General features: G+C 55.2%; 1 protein-coding gene across 1 annotated transcript in view; it reads left to right on the forward strand.

Moving 5' to 3' along the window:
* TMEM238L (transmembrane protein 238 like) overlaps window positions 1–1,100 on the forward strand; it is a 5,121-nt gene extending 4,021 nt beyond the window's left edge. The window contains exon 2 of the mRNA XM_081805703.1: window positions 1,053–1,100. The gene's annotated coding sequence lies outside the window, so the exon portion shown is untranslated. The remainder of the gene's footprint in view (window positions 1–1,052) is intronic.
* The last annotated feature ends 6,827 nt before the right edge of the window (window positions 1,101–7,927 follow it).

Consider the following 7,927-nt stretch of genomic DNA (forward strand, 5'->3'; position numbering starts at 1 on the left):
GGATGGCAAAATCTGGCCCTTCTCCCATTTTGTATATTGAGCCATCCTGCAACACAGCCAGGCGCACTCACTCCTGCGCTATCTACAGTGCCTTAGGCCATAACGACAGAGCCAAGTCATCCCAACGGAGACCATACGGCCTGCAGCGGCTACAGTATTTACTATCTGACATCTTATAGAATAGTTTGCTGACCTCTGGCCTGGCCGTGGTTACTTCCCATGGGAGCCGAAGTCAGAACCTTGAGCCATGCCTGCTTTTGGGGGAGTGGGAGAAGGCAGGCAGGTTGGGAAGCCCACAGAGTAGTCCCCAGTAGTAATAAGGGAGTGACAAGGAGGATGAAGGAGGACATGAGTGGGGGACTGACCACGAACACTCGAGAGCCGTCAAGATGGCTGTAGCCTGAGGAAAGTTGACCGGACTTGGCCATGAGCTTTTATCACTACATGGTGGGGACAAAATGGGACCAGTGGCTGCCAAGATGTCCAAAGGACCAGCGCAGATCCGTCTTCAATGTATTTGGGGAAGAAATGACGGGAGTAAGGCTGTATTATGGCCTTGCTGGTTTGCAGTAAGGTTTTTTTCAGAGATGGGGATTGAGAACACTGAGAAGGATGGTAAGGGGAGGCGAGGAGCCAGAGGAGAGGGAACAAAGACACTGGAGTTACAAACGAAGACAGCCCGATGTCTGGCCACATCCAAGGTGGACGTGGGGGTGGACATCCAGAGCCCGGGGAGAGCTGTTAGCTTTGCGCTCGGTGAAGGGTGAGGAGAGGGAACTCAGACTTGATGAGTGTCTCGGTATTGACCGGCCAATCACTTGTTTTCAGGACCTCATCTGATGCTCACAGCTCAGGGATTCAAATACCCATTTTACAGGTGGAGCAAACTGAGTCTCAAAGCAGTTCACAACTAGCCCACGGAAACAGCGGTATTGAGAGGCAGCGCTAGAACTCAAACCTAAGTCCTGTCGACTCCACTAACCACACACAGGTTTGAAATGGCCTATTCAAATCTTGGGCTGACCCATTTCATCTTCATTTATTCATGGCAGGTCCCGTCTGACGGGAAGATGCTACTCTTGGCCACACATCCTTTCCTAGTATCCAGGATGAACCAGAGGCTGCGAGGCAGAGGTTTTCAAAGCACCCGCCAGGATGCCCACGAATGGCATGAACGCCAGACTTCTGGAAGGTTCCAGTCTCCGTCAGGGGTCCAGCGCCCCTGCGTCACTCCTGTTGGCATCCTTGCCGCCCCAGGGCAGGCTGAGAAGCCTTCAAGTTCTTGCCCTGGGGCTCAGATGCCACAAGAAGTCCCGTCCCCGCCGCTCCTCTCGTCAATGTCCCATTAAAGACTAACGGTCGGAACCAAGCAGGGAAGTCCAAATGGGGTCTCCTGCAGGCGCACATCATGCTGTGTTATTGCTACTTCTCCTCTCAGGCCGTGTGAGCCCCTGAAGGGCTCCGCCTCGCCCACCTCTTGGTAGGGCCCAGAGAGCCCGTGGGGCATATTGCAACATGCCGGCTTACAAGAGCAAAGCACAGCCGATGCTGTGTGCAAGAGGCTGTCCTCCTTGGCACAGGACGCTGTTTATGATTAATGCAGCCCCGCCCGTTTGCACGGCCAAGCTGCCCGGGTGGCTCACATTGAGCTTTTAGTCAACTGAAACCCTCCTCCAGGCGATTTTCTGGAGGAAAGTGAGCTACTGCTGTGCTGTCCTCATGTTATTCGTTTCTTGATCCTAAGAGCAGGACTCCATTTTTATCTTAGCTCGATTGCATCTAGTCACATGCAGCTTGACCATAGTTACCTATGACAGTCACCTTTCAGCTTGCTTTCAGAGGCTAATCAGACGTGCGTGTGCTTGTCCCCAGTGCTTGGCCTGCCTCGATAACTTATATTTCCCCTGGTCTAATTTTCTACTTTTTATTTGTATTTCACCTTTAAAAAAAAGTGTAAGTGTTCCCCATAAGCTGCCTCAGATGTTCTGTGGTACGAGGTAGTTCTCTAGATACAGGAACAGATTTGGCCTCTGGCTTTACCATGACATGACGTATTTCTGAGCCTGCGTGGTCTCTAAGAATTTGAGAAGTCCCAGCTTTACAGCATCCTTGTCTCAAGAGTTGAACCTACTTCCGTGCAAGTCCCGGAATTCAACACCTCCCTGAAAGGAAAACACAGAGGGGCGCCTGGGTGGCTCAGTCGTTAAGTATCTGCCTTCGGCTCAGGTCATGATCCCGGGGTCCTGGGATCGAGCCCCGTGTCCAGCTCCCTGCTCGGCGGGAAGCCTGCTTCTCCCTCTCCCACTCCCCCTGCTTGTGTTCCCTCTCTCGCCGTGTCTCTCTCTGTCAAATAAATAAATTAAAAAAAAAAAATTTAACAAAAGAAAGGAACACACAGAGCCCAGTGGATGGAGACAGTACATGGATTATCCCGACACCGTGGAATCTTCTGGAAGTTTCGTGCTCAGCCACCAGCCTGGCCTCTCAGAATTTAGGCTGGACTCAGAAACCTGACGAGGTATCCCGGACGCACATTCCAGATAAGCCATGAAGAAGAAAGATTCCCCTCCTACCCCAGAAGACTCCTTGACCATCTGCACGTGTAATCCTATTGATTTTCCCAACTGGACATTGCCTGGTGGTTCCCACCTGACTCCACGCAGTGAGGAAGTGCTTCCTCTTACTTGAGTTGCTAACGTTAGCACAGATAGAAGGGCCCCACCTCATCCCCATCACCCTGAACAGCTCCTTAGGAGGACACTGTGTTGGAGGCCAACTAATTTCTTTTCCTTGGTTTTCTTTTTTTTTTTTATTCTAGAAATGGAACAGGTTTCCCTTTGTTTGGCTGGGAGCCAAACACAATCGTTGGGTTCCATTTTGCAGCCGTCACGTTCGTTGTTTGTGACACGCTAATCTCGAAAGAGTGGGATTGCACTCAGCCCAGAGCATATGTTCTCAGAATCTGGGGGGGGCCAAGGGACCTGAGATCGGCTGCATGGGCTGTGAGGTCTGGCCTCCCGCGTCACACCCACTCCAGGTGCGCACGTGACCGGCACCTTCCCCGAGCTCGCTGTCGTGTGGCTGCTCGCGGGCCATTTAAATGCATGGGTGATGGTCCTCCACTTAGGGTGCTTGTTCAACTCCTGAACTGTCTCCCAAATTGGAAAGCATGCAGGACGGGCATCGGACCGCTGCTTTGGGGAATGAGTGGGGAGTGAATTTGTGATGGCAGCAATAGGGGGTACATTGCAGGCAAGTCCGGCTGGTTACTTTGCTGACCCTTGCGTTAGCCACCCCCCCATCCAGAAGAAAAGGGAGGCCCACACAGGAGGGCGTCAACCATCAGGGAACCCCAGCTAAGAGCTAGAACTGAGAAGGCACATCTAGGCAGTGCATGTGGAAACTGGGGGCGGTCCTTCTGGGGGCTTGGTCTGCAGCGGAGTCTGTGCCAGGACAACGCTCAGGGACCCCTCATGGCGCAGACTCAGAGGACACAGAACAGAGCTCGGGCTGAGGTCAGGAGAGCGGCTCGAGGATCTCCGGGGATCTTGGTAAATGCAGATTCTGATCCAGGCGGTCTGGGGAGAGGCCCGAGGCTCTGCATTTCTAATACGCTCCCAGGAGGTGCCATGGCTGCTGGTCCACAGGACACAGAGAAGAGCAAAGATCCTGAGCAGCCCCATTATTTTAGAGATGCAGAACCAGAGCCCTGGCGTCCAGGGGTCCGGGCTGCCAGTCAAGCCCTCTTCCCTCCCCCCCTTAAACCGCTCACTGGCTTCTCCAGAGCCCTGCTGAGCCTTGGGCAGAGCAAGCAGGCAATCAAGCAAGGGCAGCGGCCAGAGGAGCTGAGGCACACTCGTGCTGCTGGTGAGTCACGAGCCATCGCGCCTGGGGCCCCAACATGACTGTGCTATGTGCCCGGGAATGTGGTCCCGACAGCCCAGGTCTCCACGCTGCTCCATGTCTCCCGAGATGCCAGAGCCCTGAGCGCATGAGTGACCATCCCGAAAGGCAAGGTGGGGCAGAGAGGGAGGAGGAAGCAGGAGGGGCCAAGTTTCAATGGGCAGGGCCGCCTGGAGCTGGGCTCATCCTCCCAAAAGTTCTCCCACAGGGCTCTCCAGAACCATCCCTGTGGCCCCTCCTCCTGTCTGTCCCCTGGGGGAGGACAGCTGGGCTTTTTCCATGACCTGAACTCAGTTGGCTCTGCCAGTGACAGGCTGAGTGATCTTCCAGGTGATCCTCACCTATTAGGGGGTAATGATAATGACGTCATAGTCACAAGGATCAAACGTGATTCGGCACTGGCCTTCGGAGATCCCCACAACCTCCCAAATGGGCAGAAACCTTTGAGAGCATCACTTCTCCTTTGTAGAAATCAAAACGCAGAGCTGTAAATTTCAGACTCCTGATGATTCTAGGACCTTAGCACCTATTTAAGGTTAAATCTGCCACGAATAGGCAAGTCCACACTTCACACAACCTTGGGCCTACAGTTTGCAGCAGAGATGACCAACAGGGGCCCACACACGCAGGGGAGATGCGCTTACTGCGGGGAGGGTGGCTCCACCAGGCTCTGCAGCCCACCCCCAGTCAGGAGCCTTGAACTTCCTAGGCTTCAACTCATTTCTCGGTGACGTTACCTGAGTCCGCCACCTGTTGAAGCCAGCTTGGAAACACATTTGCATGAGGGACCAAAGAGCCTTCTGGGTAAAAACCAACGCTAAGGGAAAAGAGAGGGAGACAGACAAGCTCGGTGTGGTAACAGGCTGAACGTAGGTGTGCACAGCATCGTTTATTATACCGCAACCTCTATTTGCTCTTGAGGAAAAAGGGTTCCAAATCAGAATGCTGGAGACTGCACGGCGCCTGGGAATGCCAAGGTTTCAGTGTAAGACCAAGTGCTGCGTCTGTGTTTAAGGACCAAGCGTGGAAGGCCCAGCGAGAGCGGTCTCTGACCTCACAGCAGCCACACATGCTCATTCCTTCCTATCGCTCCTTCCTCTAGCCATCAAACATCCACCTCGGGCCCCAGTTTCTCCGGGATCCCACAGACTGCTCCTACCGGGAGATGCTTTCCGGTTTGAGGTTGGTGGCTTTCAGGGAAGGGAGGGGGAGCTGAGGCACAGAGTCCCACGGCCTCCCCAATATCTCTGAATGCCCCACGCTGCCAGGCTGTGTGCCCCAAACCTCCCCAAGTCGGCCTGGGAAGAAATAATGTACATAGGGATGGTAGTTTACAAGCTAACAGCTTGGATGTGCCCTGGGCCTGACTCTGCTTCCCAAATACAAGCACCCAGGTGACAAGTGTCTCGGTGTCTTTTCTTCCTTGCTTCTCCTCCTTCTCCCACTAGGCGCCACTTTCCTTTTCACCGGCTTCCCTTCCAGCCCCAGGCCACAGGCAGAGGCCCTCTGGAGGGTGTCCCCAAGGGCACGCCCCCAGCACACACAGCCTCAGCCCGATGTCCTCTCATCCCGACCCCGCCTTCCTGACCGGCCCTCCCGACCCCCGTCCATCTCAGACTCGTGGCCCGAGTCCCCATGTCCACACCTACCTCCCCGACGACAGCCCACCCACGCCCGAGCTCTGGCCCCTGCTCAGAGCCTCTCGCGGTCTGGGACACCCAGCCCATGTTTCTGCAGCAGCCTGGGAACTGACACGGCCATGCCTCGCCTGGGAACTTGTCAGCAGGGCAAAATGTCCAGCCCTGGTCAGGGGACCAGCTCGTCCCGGTTTACCTGCCTCCATCCAGGGGGCTCCTATTCCAGACCTACAAAGTGAGAGTAACCACGTTTACCAAGCTCCCCCGGGGTGGGGGGATGCTGAAGCACGCGTGCTCGAGCCTTAGAACTGCCACTGGGACGGATCTCTGAGGCTGCCCTCCGGGCGTCCCCATCTCCTCCGCCTCCCCCGGGGCTCCAGAGAGCGGACCTTGCCCCTGTCACACAGCGTCCTGGCCCCAGGCTGCTCTATCAGCTGCGGGGAACGTCGCATCCTGGCTGGCCCATCCTGGCCCCAATCACCTGCGGCTGGTGTCCCTTACCAGCCAGGGGGATGCACTGGTTGTTCCCCCGGCCTCGTCCGCATTTCAGTTTTCAAGAGACTCAAGCTCCCCATTGCTTAGGAAGAAAGTCGGGTGTGGGAGGCTGCAGGGGGTGCTGGTATAGGAAAAAAGGAGGGAGGAGGCCGGAGAAGAGTCCAGGGGACGAGGGGAGACGCCCTGAGGGAGCGAGACGGTGGGAGAAAGGCTGGGGTGGGGAAGGGTGACAGGAAAGAAGAGCCATGGAAGAGAGAGCAAACGGGGGAGAGCGTTTCTCAAAGTGGGGTCCCGGGACCCGCTTTGACATTCGGTCTCACCCCAGACCTTCTGAACCAGGAACTCTGGGAACTGGGCCCATTTTGTCTGCGTTGCAAAACGTCCTCCCGGGGACTCTGATGCAAACTGCAGCTTCAGACCCACTGGGCTGACCGGCTGTCTTATGTGAAGCCTCTGGATCCTGTTTTTTTTCCAGTGTTTTTGAAAGTCTGTCTGCCTTGGGCACAGCAGCCTCGGAAGAGAGAGCAGGTGACTCACACACACACACCAACCCTTGCTCTTGACCTGCTGACTCCCTGAATCTGCAGGAACCGGCCCCCCGCCCTTGTCCTCCATCACTCCCCCTGCACCGTTGGAACCCCCAGTCTCTGGCAGCTCTACGCTGGTCAGCCTTTTCCCAGAAGGTCTGCGGGCCTGGAAAGAACCCTAAGGAGCCTCTGATCTGTTCTTTCTCAACCTACTCAACATCAAGACCCTTCTTTATTATTATTCCCACTCCCCCCATCTCCCTTGTCTTGAAATCTGCTGTCCGCCAAGGAGACTGATCATTAAGGAATAATTAATTCATCTCCGCATGATTTATTAATCAAACACATCCACAACTGCGCATGCAAAAAGCAGAAAACCGATGTATTATGATTTCCATTAGAGTTTTGGAACGTTTAAAACAATCCATTACAACTGCCAGGAATCCCTAGGGATCTGGAGAGGAACAAACGAAATCAGAGTTTGCAGACCTCAAGTGCCAGGTGTGGACAAAAGGTAGAATGAGAAGAGTAAAATGGCTTAGAGGCTCCTGCTGATCTCCCCCCAACACTCAGCCCACTTTGCCCCTTCCACAAACTGCACCTTCCCCCCTCTTTCTGGGGAGTCCCCGAAAGGCCTCTCATGGACTCACAAACAAGGCCAGTACAAGTGAGGTCTGTGAGCAGGGCACCTGCTCTTCTGCCCCTTGGTGCACCCCTACTCTCCCAGCATGACTGGCCCTCCCAGACCCCACCTCCACCTCCTGCAAATACTGGACATGACACCAGGCCAACAGTGGTCGGTGGCAGAGTGGGGGTGGGCAGGACGCTGTTCCCCTTGGTCACAGCAAGGTCAAAGCCAAGCTGCTTGGGCCACAGGGCAACGCAAGGTGCTAGAGAAGGGGTTTTTCCCATTTCCGTCTACGGAGCCCTGCTCGGGGACAAATCCGTGGGACAGCGGAGCTGGAGGCAAATTGAGGGATGGACCCCCTTCCCCTGGAATGTCGAAGACTTTGCTAGTGCTTTGCTGGGTGGGCGTGCCTCCCTCGTCGCCTGGGACACTTGTCAACCCAGGCATCACGAGGCAGGGGAGAGAAGGAGCGCGACCAGGGGAGGGTGGAGCTGGGGGGGGCCTGCCTCAAACAATGAATTTTTTTTTTTAAGATTTTATCTATTTATTTATTTGAGACAGAGAGAGAGAGTGAGCACAGAGGGAGAGGGAGAGAAAGAAGCAGAGCCCCAGCCGAGCAGGGAGCCCAACGGGGACTTGATCCCAGGACCCCCGACGTCATGACCCGAGCCGAAGGCAGACACCCAACCGACTGAGCCACCCAGGCGCCCCTCAAACAATGAATTTCTTAAAAACTT

Source organism: Leptonychotes weddellii, chromosome 15, assembly GCF_054177405.1.
Source record: "Leptonychotes weddellii isolate Sample4059 chromosome 15, ASM5417740v2, whole genome shotgun sequence".
Taxonomy (NCBI): Eukaryota; Metazoa; Chordata; class Mammalia; order Carnivora; family Phocidae; genus Leptonychotes; species Leptonychotes weddellii.